The 24,499-nt window shown below is 40.3% G+C and overlaps 1 long non-coding RNA gene across 17 annotated transcripts in view; it reads right to left on the bottom strand.

Annotated features, from left to right (window-relative positions):
- LOC104137987 (uncharacterized) overlaps positions 1 to 24,499 on the bottom strand; it is a 235,779-nt gene that overhangs the window by 197,425 nt on the left and 13,855 nt on the right. The gene's annotated exons all lie outside the window — the stretch shown is intronic.

Raw genomic sequence — 24,499 nt, 5'->3', positions numbered from 1 at the left:
TTCAGCTCAAATTCTCTTAAGTTTGTGAGTAGTTATCATTTGTAAATGGCTAGACTTGCAAACCAGCTTATTTTTTAAAAGGGGCACATCAGGAAATGAAAATTCTGCAATCACAGCTTGCATCTAGAATTAAGAAAGCAGTGGCCCTCCCCATCCTGTAAACCAGCTTCCCAGCTGGGCAAAACTGAGAGTCTCTTAAGTTCTTTAAGGACTGTTTGATTCTGATATTTCCCAAGAAGAGACAATAGGTCAGTCATTAAAGCACTCTTACATCACCTACAGGAAATCTAATTTCAAGGCCCTCACTGGTGTTGAGCATAGCAGGGATCTGAACCCAGGTTTCACAAGGAAGTGCCCTAACCGCATTTTTATAGTGATATAAGGAGCAATTTAAAGGTTACCTGTGATCTGGGAACAGCAGCAGCAGTGCTCCCTGTTAACTACTACCCTATTTCACAAATGCTTAGGCAGGACCTGCTACAGCTACAGGCAGGTGTAGCTGAAGTTCCCTGAATTAAAAGTGCCATAGTGTTAGGAAAGAAAGTCCAGCATCAGGTTCCAGATTTTGTGGAGTAGAGCTGCACAGGAAGAGTCTGGTATTCCTAGTGAGAGTACAGAAAACAGTCACAGAAATATGGGTTAAAAGGGACTTCTGGCAGTCACCTAGAAGTGGCCTGCTGCTCAAAGCTGGAGTGCCACCAGCCCCAGATCAGCTCTGCTGGGACTTTGTCTAGCTCAGTCTTGAACACCCCAAAGGACAGAGATTGCACCACCTATCTGGGCAACCCAACCAAGGGCTGCACTACCCTCCATGTGACACAGCTTTTCGTAACACCCAGGCTGAACCTTCCAAGTTTCAGTTTGTGGCAATTTTACTTGGCTATATTGCTTGCCTCTATAAAGAAGAATTTGGCTCTGTCATCTCGGTAAGTGTTCTTTAACTAGATACAGGCTGTTATTAGACACCCCCCCACTCCCCCTTCTTCACTGATCCTTCAGTCTCTCCTTGTAGTTTATGTTCTTTAGGCCCCTGACCATCTTGGTAATCATCTACTGGAGCCTCTCCAATTTTTTCACATGGCTTTTGAACAAAACTATGCACAGTATTCCAGGTGCAGCCTCACCAACACTAGGTAGGAGGGAATAATAACTTCCTGTGAGCTGCTGACCACATTTCTCCTCATGTAGCCCACTGGACTGTTTGCCTTGTTTGAAACGGGAATTCACTGCTGACTCACATCATTGAATCTTATGTACATTGTACCCCTGAGGTTCTTCCCAAAAGGTCTGTTGCACTGCCAGGCAGTAGCTATCCTGTATCAATGGATGAGGATATTCTACTCCAGTAAAGAACTTCCCATTTCTCCACTGAATTTCATGAGGTTTCTGCTGGCCTAATCTTAAAGTTTGTGAAGGTCTGCTTGGCAGCTCTGGCAGCTGTCATGGCAGCCACTCCCCTTAAGTTAGTATCATCCACAAATTTGTGATAGGTGAGACAAAAAAGAGAGAGTCCTCTCTGGAGGAGATGGAATGTGCAGTAGCAGGATGGGAGAGGTGAAGAGCATGTAGTTGGAGGACTGGTTTCCAGAATTAGAAGCTGTATGCCTGAAAATCTAAAGGGCTGCTGTTGCTGCTACTGAGAGGAGTATCCAAGCAAACTCTTTTTGGTAAACTGTACAATAGGTCACTTTAAGGTTTTACTCCTTTTCTCTTCCTTCCTTACATCTCTTCCCTTGCAAAACAAGCATATTACCACAGGAATTGCAGTGATAACAATTTAACCTTATCTTACAAAATTAACATAACTTGAAAGCTGTTCCATTGATCCACGACAAAATGTGGGTCTAGCCACTTTACTTGAGATGTCTAACAATAAAAGATCTAAGCCTGTGCTGGTTCTTTTTTATAGCCAATAGTCAAAAAAGGCACCTGTAAAGAGCAATTAATAATCTCCCTTATCTGAGCTGACTTAGCATGAGAGGCATCACCTTCTAGAGGTGTCTGTTCACTTCATTGCCTAAAAATGAAGCCTAGGGTGACTGCCTCAGGCTTAGATATCAAACTTAGGGTAAATGGCTGCCACATCGCTAACAATGTTTGCTGATAATATGCAAGCTAAAAAGACAAACTAAGTTCCTTTTCTAAATCTCAATTGGTCGTATAAAAGCAAGCAGGAGTACTAATGCAGTTATGTTTCAATAGAATAACAAACATGCAAATCTAAATGCAAAGATGGCATTTAATGGTGCTATTTGCATCAGCTTCCAAATCTAATGTGTAGCCATAATGCTTCCTTTAGTGCAGTGTAAAATATATGTATGTGCTTAATTCAATAGTTTAAAACCTACAGACTCTGAGAAGTTGAACTAATACTCTTACTACAATGGAAACCTTAACTCTATCCTCTTACTTCATGCATATCTCCTACAGTATATGATTATAGAACAAATACGTGACATCTCCTAATTTTATTCTCAATTGCACATCATTAATTTATGACTAGTCAATACTCTCTTCATGAAGGCATGGAAAATATAAGAATTTAATATTAACATAGAATGACACAGCAAGGTGCCCAAGGGTCTACCAGAAAACCCATCCATAACCAAAGCTCAACTGTTACTCATTCCACAGCAACATCACAGATTTCAGTTATCAGCGTTACTGTATTTTTCAAAGCTGACTATGAGCAGTAAGAGTGTTGTGAGGAGTCATGCACATTTCATGAATGTTTTGGCTGGGAGAGGTAGATCAAAAGACATTTTTGGCAAGGAAAAAGAGGACGCCTAGGAACAGGAACTAGAAAAGAGGACCTTTGTTAAGAATTTATCCTCCTCGCTCCTGAATAGGAGAAGCAGGCATGGAGTGAACTGAGAACTTGACTTGCCCTCCAGCAGCCAGGAGGTATGACAGACTAGACCAGACTAAGAGGAATAGGAACACACAGAACAAACGTGCTGGGTGGTGGAGCCTGGAAGGAAAGAGGAAGAGCTGTTCTCTCTCCCTCCAGTGTGAAAGGAGTCCTTCGAGCAGACCCAGGGACACTGCTATAAGGTGCAATGTTGTTTGAATGCCTTTATGCAAAAGGCCTGACTTCTACATGAGGTATTTTTCAAGATTTCTCAACTGTGGAGATTACACTGCTGCTACAGCAGCGCATGACTGATATTTCCATATCTGTCAAAGAGAAATGGATGGGATCTGTGAAAAATTTTACATCTTAACTATGACAGGGTTTTCTCTTTTTTTTCAGTAAAATGCATCATTTCTTTAAGTTGTTTCTGCTTTTATTTTATTACATAGTGGAAAATCCAACTATGCAAAAATCAAAAGATTTTTCCACTCTAAAATAAATTTCTATTTCAGAAATAATCCGATGGAATCTCAGTAGAGCTGCAGTTCATATGGTCACTGCTTCTGTGCTTCTCCAAGGGCTTTGCACTCTGGCTGGAATACATCCTCCAAGATGTGTTCCACTTTTTAGCCCCATGGTAAAGATAGGGGTGCACATCACAGGAATCCTTCACAGTTCTCGGACGTATGCCTTGCATGCTTTGACCAGACAAGGGAGGAGAATATACCCCACACTGAAAAATCCACAAAACAAAGAGGACCATCTGGATTTGTAAGTCTATGCTTTTCAGCAAAAACATTGTAGTTCTGCCCATGCCAAAAATATTTAAAGAAGGAATGTAAAATAATCCCCATTTAGGGTTTATTATAAAGGCTGAGCAATTCAGGAGTGGGCAAAATCCTACCCAGCCTGCGTAAAGTCTGAGAGAGGAAAAGAGAGAGAGAGAGACGTATTCACGTTAGCACTGGCACTGGTGGAATGTAAATAGCCTTTAGAAACAAAGTAGAAAGAGACAGTTGGATGTACATATCACTTAATGACAAAGTTCTGACAAATATTCGTATCTCATAATTTTATCCTCCAGCATCCTCCAGAGATTTGTGCAAAGCAAGTATCCAAATGTCTTCCAATATATGGAGCCAAGACAGACTAGCTTCCTAACACAGGGACCTGTGTCAGATACCAGAAGTTGAAGAGGGGTATTCACCTTGCTTCTGCCAAAAATAAATTAGAGATTAATGTTGGCCTACTGAAGGCATTCTGGTACATAATGTTGAGAAAATCCAGGAGAGTAGTAGTAGTAAAAATAAAATATCTCTGCAATCTAAGTCCAGGACATAGAATCTTCTTGTTACATACCTTGCAGTCATGACTTTCAGCTTTAGTAGATTCTCTTTGTACAGTTGTCTTATCTGTATTTTTATAGGACAAGTTCAGCTGACAGAAAGCTAGTTCACTGAGCATATTCTCAGATCCAAGGATATTAAAAGAACAGAAAGCGAGGAGGATAGGACTGGCTGATGTAAAGTGTTTATACTGGAAAATAGTAAGGCTGCAAAACTCTTTCTGAAATGCATATTTCCCAGAACAATGGGGCAGTTGGATCCCATACCATGTTTGGCCCATTTAACGGGTTCTCGGGCCAGAAGGGATATCTCCAAAGTCTAGTCTCTCTTCACAGGCCATAACATTTCATTGTTTAATTCCTTCATTAAAGCAATAAGAGTTCATCATGCTGTACCATATCTAGTTTTAAAAGGATTTCAAGGAGAAGAAGAATCTATATAACTACCAGATCAAGTTATTCTAGTAGTTATTTACCCATCCTGTAAAAATATGCTTCTTTTTGTAGCCTGAATTAATCTGGTTTTACCTGAGAGATTGAGTAGCATCATGCTTTCATCCGCTAGATTAAATTGTCAACTTATATCAGAAATGTCTCTGTGTAGGAACTAAACCATAATAAAGTAATGTGCTAGCCTCCTCTTTGGCAAACTAGATAAAACGAGCTTCCTCACCTCTACTGATGGGCAGCTCGTCCAGACCTCTGACTTCTCCGGAATGATTTCAAGAGGCGTTTAAAGCATCAGCATCACAACTGGACTTAGACTCAAATCAGCCCGTTCACCAGTACAGAAGTCATATCATCCCCCTAACTCCTACTAGCTATTTCTTCATCATACATAATACATATCCCTTGGTTTTCTTAGTCCCATACTGCATATCAAGTCTGTTCCAGAGTCCCTTGACTAAGCCACAGTGAAATACCACGTTGCACGGTTAGGGATGGCAGCCATGGAAAACAAGGGCCTGAAACACCTGCATTATAGCTGATATCTCAAGTGAACACTGTCTTATAGTAAACTACACTGTAGAGTTAGAAATACCTGATCTAGCTTTGAAAAAACTGTACTGTGAAAGCAATGAGCTCTATGCGGGCTAAATTTATCTTGTTTCTTGGCAGTCTGCAGCATAGACATACCGGGTAAGATTCATCTGGCCAAATGTAGGCATATACGTCTGAGCCAGACACCCTTGGCTCCTATAGTGGACATCTTATCCTAAAGTAGGTGTCTGAAATAGATTACATGAGTCACACCTTAAAAGAGCCTACTTCTCTCCAGTGATCACGTAGGGACCCTAGAATAGCTTAGAGGTAGACACCTCCAAGCTGTAGTAAAGTCTGCTAAAATGAATCCCACCCACTCTGAGATGAGAGGCTCTTGAAAAAAATTATGCAGAAATTTTCAGAAGTCCTGTTTTTACCTCTTTCCTCTTCCCCCTTCCATCAGGCTGGTATAGAAACATGGCGAGTTTGAGGGAAAATTGAAAAGCAGCTTTTGTCAGCCTTTTTCACTCAGAATGAACGTTTTGAGTATTGTATAAGAACACTGATACTGCTTCACTTCAAACCTTTATTTGAATTTTCAAATGAATTTACTTTGTTAAAAAGTCTTTAGCGAGAAGTAACATTTCTTACAAGTAACTTTCCTTCTTACTGAAAACCAGAAGCTCTTTCTCTTTTCAAAATTTTAGTTGTTTCTCCCCTTCTTTCCATTTAACTTAAGAGAGTGGTCAACTGGAAAAATCTGTGTAAACACTTAAGGTTTGCATTATGACACTAATACAAGTCAAAGGTGCTCCGCTCAATCTGGTGATATAATATGAAAGTTTTTGGAAAGAAAAGTTTCTTTTTTTATTCTTGCAGCTGATACCATGAAAGTCTTAAACAAAAATTTTGCTGTCGATCCCCTTTTCATTTATAGATATAAGGGAACTTACTTACTATTTTCCATTGTAGCAACACTCGCACAGCAGACTTGCTCACATTCACCCTTATGTTCACTAGCTAAACCAACCAAGAAGCCAATCTCTCTCTCCTCAGGGAGAGATGAGGAGTTTTGTGACCAATTTCAATAGGAACAGCAGTACCAGCATCTGTGGCTTGATACCATTCCTACCAATTTCATCTTGGTTATTTGGTAAACTTTCCTATTTTTCATTGAATTTTTTGCAAGCAGTGATAGTCATGCCCAACCTGCTGCTTAGAAACCACATACTAGATACTGTGTGATCTGAATAACTATTGCTACAGTTGATTTTCCTTTCTCTGTAGATATTAATAATTATAATACATATTGTCATTAGGATTTGAAAAAAATTAAAAACTCTACATCAAATCCAAGTAACAAAACATTTCTTTCTTCTGCTTACAATGAGTCCTGCATCATACTGGTGAATTGGACACTGCATGTAAATGGTACTCACAGCTAGAGATCCCAAAAGGTACAAGTACTTCTTCAGTTCAGTGATCTATGTTGTGAGAATGGGGTAATTGGCGGGGAGAGCCCAGGGTGCCTGGAAGTAAGGTGTTCCAGGATTTAGTTGAAGGCATCTCTCTGCTACATGTCACTTCAGTAAAAATAGAGGGAATTAAGTCCTCACTTGCATTTTTTCTTCCTTTTAGATAGTGAAGATGATTATTTTATATAAAAATTGATATTTTAACGCCTTTTGGTGGTGTTCTCCCAGCTCTCCTGGGATGAAATAATTTGACAGAATCAGGAACATGTATGCACAGAAATGTCACTCATTTGCCAAAAACAGTTATCCAGCATACACTTAAAGCTGCACTAGATAGATGAGCTGGAAGGGTCTCAGAGATGCAACCTTGCTGTTGTGCTTCCGCTGGTTCTTCAAATCTATTCATCTTCCATGTGCAATGTTTTTTTCTCAATGGCCCATATATAGCATCTTCACCTGTGAGAAGTACTATTTCATTCTGTATTTCACCACTATTTCTCTTTTCTCTTCTCCCCTCTTTCAAGAAGAGGACTAAAGATGTTCCTGCTTTAAGTGGTGACCTAAGGTGCAACAAATTCCCAATACTGTTGCACTAACTTGCAACAAATTCCCGATACTTTTCTAAAAAAAGTTAAATGGAAGTTTTGTCCTTGAATTAAGATGGAACGTTATTGGTCAAATTTTCACTTACTTTGGAGTATATTTAATCTGAAGTTTATCATTTCTTTTGGTCCCTCTCAGCAGTTTTTTCAAGTTTCTGCAACGGAAAAGGTTAGCATACAAAAGCTAGAAAGTGCATTATTACTGACTGCACTAAATAAAATGCATCTTTCTCATCTCTCCATAAAATTATCACATCAGAGAGGAAGTGTTATACAAGCTGTCACAGATTTTCTATGAAAAGATTATTTTCCACAATCAATACGATTGCGATAAAAAGTGGCATTGTTACAAAGATTTTCTCCTCAGAATTTTTGATGAAAGTAAATTTAAAGTACATGCTTTACGATAGGACTGGATGCCCAAAACATAAATTATGGATCGACAGATTTCAAATAGAACACCTATGGAGTATTTCAGAAACAAGAGTCCATAAATAATGCCAGGTTATAAGCATCCAACCTTAATACTTATTTGGTAGAGTGCTTTTTTATTTAATAACAGTGTGATGCAAAAAAATTCCATTTTTTGCCACAAACCAAATAGATCCTTCAGTGAGACATGTATCCTCTGAGCCATATAAACCCTCTACATGAGTTAAAAAAGAAATAAAATCTTATCTAAATAGACTATTGGGGGAGTATGAGGCATCACTTACTTATATCTTTACTTATCAAGTTGTCAGACTTTCGGAGAGTTGTGTCTGTGTTTACAGTACACAGTATATAAACATACAGAAATTCTTAACTTCATGGCCGTGTGATTATACTTGCTAGCCCACATTTTGATCGTTTTTGTTACAGGATAGATAAAAATCCATGACATTTGGCTTTGTTGCAATACAATGATTGTGTGAGATCTGTTCTTTTCTTTATTCTATTTAACTCCTATTTTTCAATAGGCTTATACTGCACCTACATTAATTATAATTAAAATGATTAGTGACAGTAATAATACTCATTATGTTGTGCTTATATTAACAGCACCAACAGCATTTGCATCCTTGCGCACAGCATACCGGAAATTCTGCTTGACTTCCGTAAGTTTTGCTGAATCACAGCACTCCTCTTCCCCCTTGACACATGAGATCCTAGCATAGTAGTACAGTCAGAAGAGTATGTCTCAGAATCCGTACTGACTTGTACATTATTTTTATAAATTATGAAGTTTAGGCATTTTCTTCTAATTTCCAGATTTTCATTCCCTCGACAATGGTTGATTCGTCAAAGTACCCCCAAATGGGAAGATGGAACAACGGCTGAATACAAGCATCCTGCTGGGAAATGGCAGCATCCCAGATGAAATACATCTGTCGCAAGTTTTTTCTAGCACATCATTATGGAAGGAGTAGACAAGCTTGTAAACTTCAGCACTCAAAACTATCTCAGAATTTTACATAAAGCAATCTTTCAGCTATTATGTGCATTCAGCAGGCCTAGTGCCATGATTCAGAAGTGTGGTTTTATGGTGTACGCCAAAAATATTTTCACAGAGTGTGAATCATGGAATTTCATTTATAATTCACATGCAGAAGTGGTCCCCGGAAGACAAGAAAGCATCGCAGAATTTTATGCTCCCATCTGGGAAAAAAGCAGTTGAATATTTGCATCTTCTGCAAAGTTTTCTCTACAAGATCGAGTTTGAAAGCTTGTTTTCATGACACAGAATATCATACTATGTCTTACAAGTTTTCTCCCCTCGCTAGGCTTAGTTCTGAAGCTCAGAGCCCACAGATGGGTTTAGACAGGTAGGTGGGAAACAGAAGTTCCTGCAAAAACTGAAAGAAAGACAAACCAGCAGGATGAGGTATCAAGCTAGGCAGAGAGCAGTAGAGTTTCACATAACAGACTCCTCCAGTCATCAAAAATGTTTCTCTGTAATGTCTTAGTTTCCCCAAACTACCAACAGTTTTGTGTAGGAAAAAAAAAAAAGATAAAATTTCTGTGTGGAAAAAGAAATCTGATGTCAGCCATTTGCCTGGTGGTCCTGCATATTCAGTAGTCCATATGAGCTGGGGGTCTAAGTAGGCTGATCAGTGCCCCAAAATACTGCATAAATGGTGCTGCATGTGTGCTACTCGGTATACATGAATATATCTTCATAAAGAATTCCTAGATAAAAGTAAAACCCCATAGATGTCAAGGTCTTAAAAATGACATTTTAAAGCACAGAACTCTATCCACAGTAACTGAAGACAGCACCTGTTCAATGTTTTTTTGTCTTATAGCAGCACTTGCATCACAATGAAAGTGCTAATAAAAGACTAATTTTAAGTGCATTTTGGAAGGAAAATAATCCGTTAATTGGTAAGGGTGAGTACCTGTTTAAAACAATGTCTGGCTCAATTATCACCAGGAACGCTATTGGTATCTAGCAGCTGTACCCCGAATTAACATTCAGAACCTAAAGCACCGCACAGTCTCTGGTGGATCTCAAGGCAGTTGCACAAAGCTGTCAACACAAACTCCACCATTTTACAACGGGCAATATTCATTTTTTGGTGATTCACTTCTTCCCCAAAAGGTCCAGTGAAAAGGAAGGGGAAGAGATGAGGTTTAAACCTGAGGAAACAGGTTCAGAGCAGTCCTGTTACTTATTTAGCTCTAAAATACACCTGTAGCATACAGCAATTGCATTCCCATGGTAGAGTGTGATATGCAGGATGGTTACTGTTGTAGGGCTGCCAGGGTCCTTTGCTAAGCTGCAGCATTTTGCACAATCAAAAGTTGTTGCATAAATACTTGTTGCAGAAATACTGCACAATGCCTGTATGTTTCTCAAAGTCCTTTTCCAAGTCCCTGCATGATTTAACTGAGAGCCAATAGTTCCATTTCCACAATATTTTAAGTGAACAGCAAAACACTCTGGACATATCTTATTACTCTGCCCGTCTCATCCCCCAGGGCTTCTCTGCTGTATCTGACAGTTTGCTGATTGCAGCCTCTCCTAGCCCAGCAATACCTCAAGTTTCATCATCCAAATTACTGTACTTTAAGTCCCCTGCAGTAACTGTGTTTATTTCCAATATCCCAACAGGAAGACCCCCATCAAGATGAGTCATTATTATTTCCAAGGGTGTTGTGCTGAGGCTGCTCAGAGGAAGATACAGCAGCAGCAGCTTTGTATTAGCCTAGTGGGGGAAAAAAATCAGAGCCCTGCTTTCAGGAAGATTTCTTTCCCGGCAGTAAAGGTATTTTTCCAGAAAATATGAAAATTACCAACAACACTTACTCTAGAAGAAACCCTGTCAGAAGCACCAGAGTCCTGAAAACCTCAGACTGTGTGCCATGATGTGTGAAAATGGGAACCGACTTAGAACTTGCTACTGTCTGGACAGAAAGCAATGCTTTGCTGTGCACTCCACGTATTCGTTGGGCCTCTGAACTGTTCATTCATGCGTTATTTTTTGGCAGCATTCACCATTTCCGCAGAATCATTGGCATCATCCCCACTAGAGAGCAGGTAAGCCTCTAAGCCTCTAAGTTGCAGGACCCTGCAACTACCACTAGTATCTACCATTATATCTAGCACTGTTAATCATAAGCCTGTTTTTTAACCATTTCAGAATAGAAATTCAGAGGTTTGTTTGGGTGCTGTAGTGTGGAACTCTGTCATGGAATCTTACAAATATCCTGAATCTCATAAGAGTCAGGATAATCCTTGCATTTAGCTCAAAATAGCGCAAGAAAAGCCTTTCACCGTGTTACTACTGTAGTGCAGATAAAGCCAGCTTACATAGATGTTTCAAACAATAGAGCTAAAATTGGATCAAGATGTAGCAGAAGTACAAAGAATTTTGTTTTTAAATCAAAGTTGTCTTTCTAGCTCTAATTTTGCTGTCATTGAACAAAATCCTTGCATATCACACACAGATAACACAGGCCTGTCACTAAACTGTAGTATCAAGCATTCTTACCTTTTCATTCTCCTCTCTTCTTCTGGAGAGGTAGTCAAAAATCAACACCCACCTATTATCACTATTTGAACCCCATGTCCCCAGAATTTTGAACATCACTGGAAAATTTGTCATTATATGCATGCATGAAGATGCGGCTTTCCGAAGCCACTGCAGTTTGTTAGTGATGTATGAAATGAGAAATCACAGCCCAGTGCACAGAAAATACAGTCAATACCATTCGACAAGTAGGCTGAATTTTCAAAGTGCTGCTTAAACTCTTGTACAGTAGGTCCTATAAGTAATAGCACAATCAATCAATGTAAGAGATTACAGAATATAATTTCAGAGACATGGAGGGAAAACATCTTCTGCCAGAGTTTGTCTCACATACATAACTTTGAAAGCTGTCATTTTAATTGCACGCTTTTGTTCTTCCTAGCTACTTTTATTTTCCCAGTTGGAATGAAAGTGGTGCCTGACAGGCTGTTTGGAAGACTAGGGATTTCTTTGGGTTTTTTTGCTCTTAATGTTCTTGCTGAATTTATTTATATCTTGGCTGGTTATTAGAACTTGTTCCATATGGTAATCTGGCAATGCCAAGTCAGGGATTTAAAATTAAAAAATAGATTATTTCAGCAAATATACACCCTTCAGTGACTTGGAAATTTGCACAAAAGCATTAAGACAAAATTTAACTTTGATTTTCAGGAGACGAGGAGAGGGAAAGGTTGCCAGGGGGTAAACAGAACGCTATATGAAGGAAACTGAAAGAAAAAAGTAGAAAATTTTTTCATGTCATTGGAGGGTGGCCTAAAAGCAATGACAGTTGTAAGTCTATTTTTGTCTCTCGTTGTCCTGAAGACCTTTCATTAAGATCCTACTTAGGCCAGAGAAAAGAAGAAAGCTTTTTTGGGTTATAAGTTTTTTTATTCCATGTTCCAGTCTAATGCTTATTCAGGGAATACAGCTATGAACCCATGGGAGAAAAGCAAAAAGAAAACATTCCAAGCAGCAAACAGCTTGGTTCCAAGCTAAAAGGCAAATACTTGCCTGTGTAACTGGAACAGAAAACACAAAGAAATTACATTTTTTGTTTTTCGAGCAGACGCAGAGAAAAGGCTGTTCTTCATTACAAAGAGGCCAGTGAGAAATGAGAAGTTGTATATATCTAGGCTACCTTGAAAACTGTATTTGGATGTGCCCAAGGAGGTAGTAGTACCACAGGCAGATAAATACAAAGTTTGGTTTGCACCTCATTTTGTGCAAGCAAGACTAATTTCAGCCAGTAGTTTGCTTACAAAAGACTTTACGATCTTTCCAAAATCCACAAAGATCAAATGTGCTGATGATTTTGTTCTCATCTTGTTCACTGTGCAAAATATGTCCAGTACCATCAGCCAAAAAATGCATGTATTAGTATACTGATAAAATTCAGACTTTGATTCTCTTTTCCTCTCCTTACACTTAACAAACAAAGAAAATGTGTCTGTTAACGAAGTAAGTCCTAGGAGGACAGCTGACCCACATTGCCCTCAAGTTTCAAGAGCATTACAACACATTTAGCTGTTGTTTAAGACTGAGTTTTAAAGAAAGGTCAGAGATTTGTGATCTCTTACAGAAGTCTTACAGCTGGTCAGCTTTTTGAGTCCAGGAAGCCACCAGACCTGCTCCAGGAAGGGGGTCTGACAGGTAACGGTGGGAAATCATCGGGTTTGGCTCTCTAGTTCCTGCTACCAAAAAGATACAGACAGATACATCCAGATACATCAGAGAGGTGGAGCACTGCTGCAGTTCCTGGAGGCCCTCCTCTGAGCTGTGGAATAAGGCAGTACTGATCTTCCCCCGTCCAACACGCATAGGAAGGAATACACCATGCACTGAGGAACAATCTCCTCGATTAGCTAGTCATTCTTCACTATCTGTCTATACTTATACAATGAAAGAACCCTGAGACATATTTCCTCAGCAGCCAGTCCACTAGGAATAAGTCCATCACTCTCCAGTGAACTAAGCAGCTGACTGCAGGAAAATACAGAAAAGGTAAACTGCCCTAGGAAACTGAGATGCCCTGCTGAAGGAAATGGCACAAGCTTGAGTCGTGATTTAAAAACAGTTTAACACACCTGAAGAGAATGCATGCATTACATCAATAAAGCTATCCTGAACAGACCCAGCATGGTGACATTTCCCTGATTCCAAAGGACCATCCTCTCACCATTGCTCCATCTAGTTTTATATTCACTCTTAGAGGGGAGAACAAGTCTTGCTCTTCCCCTACTCCAGCAAAACTCAAACGATTTTCATGCTGCACTACCTCATTTTATAATTTGTTCTTCAATGCACTTCAGCTGCAATTAATGTTACAGGGATTTTAGGAAAATCTATTGCCTTTACATTTGCACCAGTTTTCTTTTTAAGGCTATACTGGAAATCCAGACACACCCAGTCTGACAATTACAAGTCTATTTCTTTCAGCAATTGAAGATGAATGATCCTTTGCTGTTCAGCATTTCACATCGAGGCCAAATTGAGAAGAGCTCAAGGCAGGCAGGACCACAGTTCCCCACCTGAGATTATTCTTTTCTCCGCCCTAATCAATAGGAAGGTCCAGGCCAAAAAAATACGGAGAAGTAGACAGGACTGCAAACCAACTCCAAACCTCTCCTTTTTTCCCACCTGAAATTTCTTTCTGAAACATACTTTCACACGCATGTTCTATAAGAATGTAATGGTATCAGACCTTTAGATTGTAAGGTCAAACTAGCATTAGCGTCATCTGTGCAAATTCAGTTTTTGTTTATACATCGTAAGTACATGTTCCATTTCCTAGTTTCTTTCCTGATCCATTGTGCAAGTTAGTATCTTAGTACTTGCTCTCTCTGTCTGTGTATGGATAGTTGCTCATTTGCTACATTTCTTCACAGTGAATGCAAAACTAGTAACGCCCTTACTCTTTCCTGGGGAGCTCACTGCTGCAGTAAGAACACTTCAGGCAAAATAGGATTATCGTAACCTACATACACAGCACAAGAAGTATAAGGTCAAAAGTTTCATAAGAATTTGGATGTCCCGGTTGAGACATCATCCACCTCATTTTCTGAGAATGCTTAGCATTCTCTGCACTGTTGTTTTGAGAGCAAAAACTTTATGTACTGTAGTTGTGGCTGCAATGCTCTGCACTTTTTAAAATCTGATCCCAAGAACATTAAGCTGGGAGAAAAAAATTCATAAATGAACAGCTTAAGCTAATAAGAGTTTGGCTAAAGTGGCTTGTCTAGCATTATACTACAACTCAGAAGCATCAACAGAGATTGCTCAGCTCTCCTGAATGGTACTCATTTGGTCCCAGAAGAAAACCATCCTTTGTCTCTTCCTCCAGTCCCATGCCTCATTCACCCTACCCGGCTCCTGAATTGGCTATGCCTTGGTGTCAGGGTCACCCCGTCACCTAACCATCGCTCAATACAATTCACGAAGGAACACTTAGGCCTTCACAAGTGGACAAACCCCCTCTCAGATATTTCTCTAGCCTCATTCAAGCAATAATCTGGTCAAGCAATGGCTGACCAATCTGACTGAAACACCTACCCCCAGAAGATCCGAAAATAAAAATGACAGTCTGCATGAAGCAAATACCAGGAAGTTCAAAACCCGGACACTGAAGATTCAGCAAAATTTCAATTAATAAGCCTTATAATGAAAAATGTGGCAGTTTACCTACTGACTGTGCTGCCTTAATGCCTAGATGCACAGTTATTGCTGAAGATGGATTTACGTATGTCAGTTCAACACAGCTGAACTGGAAGGTGTCCTGGTAGCAGCAAATGTGATGCCAAGACCACATCTGTAATATATACTGTGGAGCTTGTTCATGAACCTGCACAATTCTCTCAAGAAGTTATGAGCAAGGTGCTTCTTCCCACCAGCTGATACAGGAAGGGAATGAGAGCAGCTTCTTCCAGCTCATCCTGCATGTGGCCTATCAAACTGATGAGCAAAGGGACAGGAAGTCTCTCCTTTCTTCCACAGACAACACACACACCACTTCCTTGGCAGGACCTTTCAGCTTTGCGGAGGATCGGTAAGGATAAGAAAAGAGGCTCAGTTTTAACGCAGCATATGAAATGAAATGTAGCTGGTATGAGAGGAGTGGGACATAAATCAAGCACAGCCTATACTTGGGTGCTATCAGGAAAACTGAGAGAAGAAGAATTTGTATTATTACCCTATGACCTATCTGAGCCCAGAGAAAGGAGGAGGCACTTCAGACATCAGCTTCATTACGAGTGAAAATGCAGAGCTCCTACTGTAACATGTTCACAGCACATCTTTGAGAGACATGGCTCTTTCCCTCCACTGTGTGCATTTAAATGGATTACAGGAAAAATTATAATCTGCTGTGTCTTTTCACCACTCCACAGGTACTAAAACATTGCTGCCTGGCTTTGAAAGAGAGCTGCAGTGCAGTACTCCTTTGTGCCTGCCACACCTCAGCTCAGTTCTCTGTCTGGAAAATCGTGCCAGTGAGGCATCAAGCGTAGAGCAAACATCCTCAAAAACACCAGCAGAAAGCATATAGGTACCAGAACCTGGCACCTTACTACAATTTTTATCGTAGTTCTTCTGCTCCAGAAGGGTTTAGCCTTTCCACGCTGCAGAAACTGGCAGGGGGAGAGAGAGAGAGGAATGCAGAGAAAGCTGAAGGTCAGGGCAAAAGATGGAGGCCATTAGCTGCTAAAAGTTGTAGCTTCCATATGCTAAAAAAAAAAAAAAAAAGGCTATGAAGCCAGTATCAGCATATAATCTTGATGACAGAGTATCACATTGGATGCTGCACACAATTCCTTCCTGGAAGAAGAATAACAATTTTAGAAGTAGCAATTCCCTTCTGCAAGACTGCAGAAAAACCTCAAAGACTATTTCTTTATTCATGGCAAAGTTTGAAAGACAGTGCCTATAGGCCCTGATAAAACTAGTAGATGCACACACACACAGAGCCATACACAACAGAGCCATCTCTTTTGTGCTCTGGTATCAAAACAATGGCTGTTTAAGCCCAGAAAACCTTCAGATCCTGTCACACAGGGGAAACTCAGACAAGCCATAAAACTGTCTAAGCACATTTCCAACTTCCCACATTTCTCTACTGTTCAGCATTCTCCTTGGGTCTACCCTATATGTACAAGTCCATACAAGTATTCTCAGGAGGCCTGCAAAACATTTCACCCTCTCAGAGCAAGTGCCAAAACTTACCTGGTTTTAAACTTCTAAAACTATTACAACTTTAAACATTAGAGCAATTTACTTAGACTGTTGCTCAAAAAAAAAAAAAAAGGAAAAAAAAAGCGGCCACAAGGTCCATAAAGGTCTCTACAGTTGAAGGGGACTCTCGACACAAAATGAAACTCAGTCCTTACTTCTTTCAGTTCATTCAAAGCCTTCACTTATTCTGCATTAGTAAAGCTTCAAAAAGCGATTCTGTACGTGAGCCACAGTGATGGTCTCAGACAAAGACACATGCAGCACAGTGTGGGAGAACGTGCCACAGCACAGGGGGCTGCAATCACAACGAAAAGAAACAGCGTTTATGCAGGTCACAGAGTTGTAGCATAAAGCAGTTTAGCAAAGACCTTACAGATCTCTGTAGTTCCTAAAGAATTGCTGTTTTCTCCAGTAAGTGCCACTTTGAAAAATCCAGAACCAATCACTGTCTTTGAGGAAAGAAGTTTTTCCTGCATAGCATGTCTTGCCTCCTGGAAAAATGCCATGATATCATCATTAGCCTGAAGGATTTGGAAAGAATTCGCATCGCAAAACATATTTTAGGTTTATAACACAGGAATGACCAGGCAATATGACAAAGCTATTTTTTAAATTTAATATTCTTGTTTTTTTGAAAACCTAATAACATGTGGCTGTGGATAGGACCCCTTCAGGAAGGCCCTGTACAAAACAAAGAAAGAGATAACCCTGCTCCAAACAGATTATAGCTGTGCTCAAGAGCTAGGAACAGACTTGAGCACACAAGGAAACCATGATTCTCTCTCTATCAGCAAATAAAATGAGACAGGACCATTCACTGGCCCTGAGAGCAATTAGCATGGCCTGGGCTGTATCGATACATCTGAGTTATCTTACCCTTCCAAACAGGGTGGCCACTCTTGGTGCTCGAGCTGCTTGGGAGGGCACTAGGTGGGTGGTGCAAATCACAGGTGTGCTGGGTACTGTGCTAATAGATTAATAATAGTAATGATCACTGTGCAGCGCGCATGCCCCTTTTTTTTGGTCAGGATAGACAAACCACAGGAATGACATATTATGACTAGTCTGCTTGCCGTACAGATCAGTCTCAATAGCCTAACCACTGTTAAGTTCTCTGTAGGTGTCCTGGGACAGGTCTCAAGCCTCTGTTTTCCACTCAACAAGATTCCTATCTTCAATCCAATAGCTTCTTTGAGAACTGTCCTCATACTTTCCTCCTTAGCACAGGTCAGTCTGCTGCTCCCCAGATATGTGTGAACTAGTCTTCTTTCCCTAGATAGAGACTGATTTAAATTGGAAGGGACGTCATGTCGTCCACACCGCCACCACCCCTGATCAAACAAAGGCCAAGTTTAGATCCAATTTCAAAATAAGACCAGGTTCCTTAAGGCCTTGTCGAGTCAAGTTTTGATGGAGACTGCATAACCTCTGTGGTCCTCTGCTCGTGTTTGACCGCCCTTGTGGTAAAAACTGTTCTCCTTATGTCTAATTATTTCCCATGTTTCATCTCATGTCTGTTGCTTCTTGTCCTTTTGCTGTGCACCTCCAAGAACTCTGACTCTCTCTTCTTTATCATCACCTCCCCTAGGCAGCTGAAGACAGCAAGTAGATCATCTCCCCTTACCTTGTCTTCTTCAGGATGAAAAACTCAGATCCCTCAGCCTCACCTCATGTGTCATGTATTCTATCTGCCAGTGTGGGATAAATGACACCAGAGCAAGGAGAAAGCACATCAGCTGTATATAACGTCTTCTTAACTCAAGTATCTGCTGCTTACGTTTGTTTCCCTGTATAGTTTGTGAGTATTTGTGAAAGGTGTTTTCTTGCTATGCATGTAGGAAGTGCACGCTAGGCTGTGGATGCTCCTCTGATGCAAATGAGAAAAAGTCTCCCAGCCTCTTCCAACAGAAATGGAAAATAACCTAACTCTGTCTCCTAATATCTGGCTAATATCTGGCCTCTACCAACACCCACAGTTCACAAGCAGCCCCAGACAGCTACATACAAGTATATCTACATTTCAAGTAATGTACATTAGGTAGGTAGGACACCTCTTTTGCCTGTGCTGTTGTGACTGAGGCAGACTGTAGTACCTGAGTGGTGACTAAGTGGTGACTGCAGTACCTTTGTTTCAGAGAGAAATCTCAATGTTTCTGTGCTTTTTTCCTCATAATGGAAGGAAAACTGGGATGCCCCAAGGAATTTCAGGGAATGGCAGAGGTGCTCTAGGATGACCTCCAGTGAAGGATCAGTCACATAGCTCTTGGCATAAAACTCAGCTCACTTTCTGGGATTGTGTTCTGCTGCCGCTATGGAGTGTCTCCTTCTCTGGTTCTCCCTGCCTGAGAATTAAGTGGTCTATTTTTAAACAGCTGATAGTTCCCCTTACCTCCTTTCTAATTTTTATCTCGAGTTGACTGTCTCTACTTGCAATTCTTTCCCGTTAAGTGTTTTTTTTTTCTGAACAGTGATTTCGCAACTTGATTACGATAAGGAAAAAAGTATTTTTTTCATTTTTTCTCTCTTTTTTATGTCATAAAGCTTGTGTCTGCCTCTCTTCTTGTGTTTCTTTCATGCATATTCTACTGGAGATACTATATTCCTCACTTGCTCACCTAGAGAAATCGAATGTTTACACACATACGATGACCACATCAGCTTGCATGGCCTCAGCAGAAAAACAGACGTGACAAGGCTTTTGCTAGTTAGTCTATGAAGGTACTACCTTAATGCAAAAAAAAAAACTACCCTCTCCCTCTAAATTTTTGCCCATTGCTACAGTTAAATCATGAACTTCTAAGACTGTTTGTGTAAATTAATCCCTTACTTTTTGAAATTCAAATTGCCAAATTTCCAAACTAGGAAAACTGCATCTCTCCCTTCTCGCATATTTATTCATAACATATGTGAGATAAGGACAATGCAGCCATAGCAAAAAGCAGAAATTGCTCTTGTAAACATGTCAGTAGTCATGGAATTTCAAACTCTAAAGAGAGAGCTGATCATTTCAATACCATAAATCAGCACATTCCCCAGTGATAATGTTTTTCTACAATCTCTCAGATACTGCATGTTCCTCCCACAGTTATTTTCCTTCTGCATCTATCACCCTGTTTTCTATGGCCATTCTACTGGGAACAGAAAGATAGTCAGGTACTGGCTGTACATTGAGAGGGAAACAATGCATGAAAGGCTGATGCCACTTTCTGATCCTGCTGCTGCAGTTTTAGGAAGAGGAGGTGGCCAATTTGCTTTATAACACTCAGGAAACTACAGCGATGACATAGAGCCTGCTAGCTTCTCTCCAATATACCAAGAGCAAAAGGAAGTGAATAATGCAAAGAAATAAATAAAATAGCTTCTTGATTATAGATAGAAGGTGTGCTGAGGACTACTTGCTGGTTAGTAATCAATAACCTGAGGAACTGGTTGACTAAGACTTTTATTTGCAACTTTCACAGAAGAGCCACGGTTTGTTGGATAGCACTGCTATGGAGAGTTTGATAAACGCCAGCATTAGAAGAAAACACCATGAGTTGTTTGGAAATGTATGACCAAAAGCCCATTCAAGTTGCTGCAAAATCTGATGCAGTTCTGATACCGTACACTAGGTAGTAGATAATCACACTGTTTCAGAAAAGCAATTTAGGAGTCATTATCTACACAGCTAGAGTGTGAAAGCTTTTATTACGAGTTTTGAGAGGACAGTTACAACAACTTGATGCAAATATGTCTGCTCTTCTTTCTTTCGGTTTACAAGACTGCCTGTAACACTCCTTTTTCTCTCCCTATCATCTGCCTGTGAAGGACATCCCTAAAACTTTTGTTGCTCATTCAAATAATTTCAGAAGCATCTCTATCTTGACCTGAGGGCTGCGTCTCTCCATGAAACATGCCAGTTGAACATCCCATTAAACTAGTCAATTAGTCTTTCTTGCTGCACGTATACTCTATATATACAATATTCTTGTTCCCGCGCAAACAGGCCATAGCCTCAACCCAGCAGCTAAAGGAAGCCAAATTTGTTTTTCACCACAAGTGTGTGTTGGGAACAACATTAAATTCTTCACACTATCCAGAATATACACATATTATATACATAATTTACAGTATATCACATACTTATATTAATACATACATATATTAATACATGCATATATTAATGCAGTATTTGGGGGTCCTCACAGACTTATGTAAGAGTCTGTTTCCTAAAGATGACTACTACTGCACTCTTTGCTTTCTGGATAGGAAATAAACCTACTTGAATTATAAGGAGAAAGAATTAAAATACACAAGAAAATTAATTTCATTTAAATAACTAGCACTAATTGTGTCAGTTTGTATGCATGCATACAGTCTAATACTCACACACAGAGAAGCTTTAGTAAATTGAAGAAAATAATGTCACTGTCGCAGAACCTGCAGTAACGTCCTAAGTGGTAGGGAATTCCACTGTTTTTTCCTCTCTTGATTTCAGTCAAAGGTTCTAAATATTGTTTTGACCTTACACTTCCAGCTCCTGGAGATGGTGGCTAAGATTTAATTCACAATCATTTATGCTATCGTGCGCTGAGACAAACCTGTAAAGGTAAATTGAGTGCATTCTTAAGTCTCAAACATCAAAGAAACTAATCTGAAGCTTAAGCATATTGCTTTTTAAAAACTAACTTTAAAGCCAGTCTCATGTTTTTGATCTTTCTGAGCTGGAGATCCCTGAATTACTCTCTCCTTCTAATCTTCAGCCTTATTTGGTATCATTCTGATGTGCTCAATGAGAAAGGAGCCCGGTAAATCAATTATGTAAAGTCTATTTTTAAATGGCTACATGCATTTTATAAGGTTCACATTTGTTATGGAGGATGATCAGTACAGACATATATCATGTGTAGTGGAGATGTAGCAGAGAGATTAATTCTTGAAAGTAATTCAGCCTGATGGATAAGGTATATATTTAGATTTTTGCAATACATCAAACTGTATCCTGCAGAATAAGATAGACAAGGCCATTTGCACCTCACATTGCACCTGCGAGCAATACCTAGTTCCAGCCTGGCTGAAGAAGAAGCTGAAGAAGACACTATATCCAAATAATGCTGCAGTCTGTTGTTTCCAATGCCAGCTTACTTTAAAGAGATGAGCAGAACATAGTTCAAAGACTCTCTGTAGTCTGAACTGAGTTTTGGTCCCCTTCAGCTCAGTGCACAATACTGGTACCACTTTTGCTTTGTCAAAGATCTCTCCTCAGAATGAAATAGGGACATGTACTCTTCTGTACCAGTATGGCCCAGCTTCTGTGCTCCTAATAAACTAGGCAAGTTTGAGTATCCTTTTAAGTTTAGAAATCCCGTAATATAAACGTCATTTCAATCAAGATTTTGAAACCTTAGATTTTTTCTCTCGGGATTCTTTGTGTCTTTGCACTGCCATGCATTTTATGATGCCCCAACAGATAGGTAGTTAAAGGGAAGGGCAACTGTTTCAAAAAAAAAAAAAAAACAAAGGAAGAAAAACCATAAGACAAAGTAACTACAAATGGGGCTGTGCTGTAAAATTCAGCTTTCAAGAGAGGGGAGAGAGGGAATAAATCAAATAACTCACACTGTCCAAGCCAATGTGACGGAGTGTGGAATTTTTGGCACGTAACAGTCTCATGATGAATGAAAACACAAACAAAAATCAATGGCTTAGTTGCTGAAAGAAGAAATTTTCCCTAGCAGTAAAAAGACTTGAATACTGGCTGCCAGCCTAATTTCATTAGGAAATGCATTCCAATTAATGGAAGCTCTGCAAACAAGAGATAATTACTAAGGCGAGGCAGAGGAAAGGCCTAAAAGCCTTCCAGCTTCCCTTCTTTGGTTGTAGCTCACTTCGCTCTTTGCAATTCATTTAAGGTGTGGGTTGTTGGGTTTCTTCAAGTGTATTTCCCAAAACCCTTTGCCATTTCTACTGCGCAGACTCACCTTACTTGCTCCTGATGCTGCCCTCACCCTCACCAAGAGAAATTAAAATTTTACATGGGGAGTCACGTGTTTCTTCTTACACCTCAGCATTTCAATGCCAGGTGTTCCATTATTCCTATGCTACTTGTTTATACCCGTCTTGATGCTACATTTCCAGTGCCAAACTGGCACAGACAGGTGCCTCAAATCAAAGTTGTGCCCGCTTATGCTCCGATGAATTTAGTCTTTCATTTCCATGATTTCATTTCCCAGGAAAACAGCAATTATGTAATCTTAGTAGAAAGAGAAGCCAACAATATTAAACAGTCACAACTGCATTCCTTTTACCCTAAGGACTCCTTTCAATGAGAGGGTGTAAAGTTTCTTAAAACCAAACAAGTAACATGGACCTTTTGTTTTAACAGACATGCTTGCTTATTCTATCTGCATGTAGGCAGAAACTTGAGTAGTTTTGCCTCCCACATCTGAAACAGAAAGAGCCTATTTTCTTCCCTCCTTTGCACTTCCAGATCGGCTTTGCCACGTTGCGCTCAATAAATATTGGTCTTGACCCAGAGTCTATCGTGCAGCCCATCCTAATGGCTTGCAAAGCAGTTCTTTCTGCATAGCACACCGGAGAGGATTTATCATCCCCGAAGCCCCACCGTTGCATACCGGATGATGCTGTTGTCAAAGGACAAGACAGCTATGCAGGAATCATCGCACATAGCATTTTTTTTCTTGCAGCGCAGTGAAAAAAAGTTCAACGACATCAGTTCCTATAACAAATACACCCCAAGTGTCTGTCGTTCCTTTCTCTTACTCTCCCTTTGTTGCTCACCTAAAGGTGAGAGCCCGCAGTCACAGTGACGGTGATGCCAGCTCACATGGGCCAGTGGGAGGGCTGTTGCCTAGCTTAGATGTCAAGCTGTGGCGGCCCCACTGAACTACCGCATTGACCAAGCGTACAGCTACCCTGGGCTCCCTGCTACCTTCTCGATTGCCACTAGCTAGCTAGCTTGGATATGGAAACATATAGGCACAGTCTCTATAACCCAAGCCAACAGCTACATAAGCGTAGAGGCAACTCCACTTCTGGAGAGCCGGATCTCTCTCACTTAATCGTTTGTATTCATTTAACCTACTTCTTCGAAGTCTCTGCCCACAGCCAACATACAGCACTACACACTAACAGCTTCATTAAGAGCTGAAGAAGAAAGAGTAAGCAGAGAAAAAGCAATGGCACAGGATAAAACCCTAATTTACCAATGCTAATAGCTCGGGTCACTGATTAAAAAACAAACAAACAAAAATCAGTCTATATCAGGGAAAGCAGTAGCACTGTATCAACTATTCTTAAACCACACAATGCCTATTACAAGAGGCTGATCAATTCATTCTGAATTTTAGATGCAGCTCTATAGTTCTGAAGTGTCAGGTCAGATGTGTAATATATCTTTCTCTCCCGTTGTGGCGTTACGAGATCGTCATTTTAAAGGTCTTCCCTAGGCATGACTGCCAAGCTGCTTGTCTGAGCTGCAGCGGTATTTTTGGAGGCAAAGCCTTGGACTCCATGCGGGACAGGTGGCCTGGCAGCAGTGGTAGGAAGCTATCAAACCGCGCAGCGTACATTTCAAAACACAAACCAGAGGGAGAGGAGATAAATCATTTACTGTATTTAACTTAGCATATTGCTACTTTTTGTGACTCATGTAGACTTGCGGAAGACTCCCCAGCCAGAATAAGCCATCTTTAAAGGAAAGACAAAGTAAAGTTTACAGACTGCCATGCATTTATGAAGTTAGTGTGCATAAATGCATAGAGGCAGCAGAGAGAGTGGGAAAATTAAAGCTGGTGAGAAACTAGCATCGCCCCAACTCTCCCCGCTCTCCCTGGCTTTCAAAGAGTTTCCCATGCTTCACTGGACAAAAATAAACTCACACCATTTTCTGAAGGCCAGCACAAAGGGACAGCAGCCAGCAAAAATATCAGTACCTGCCATTTCATCTGAAGCATCTGTCCATAAAACTGGTGCCGGATCTCCCTGGCCAAACAAGCCACCACCCCACTTCCAGCGGCAAG

This window comes from Struthio camelus, chromosome 1, assembly GCF_040807025.1.
Source record: "Struthio camelus isolate bStrCam1 chromosome 1, bStrCam1.hap1, whole genome shotgun sequence".
In the NCBI taxonomy this organism is placed as follows: Eukaryota; Metazoa; Chordata; class Aves; order Struthioniformes; family Struthionidae; genus Struthio; species Struthio camelus.
This window is presented reverse-complemented; position numbering and strand designations above follow the sequence as displayed.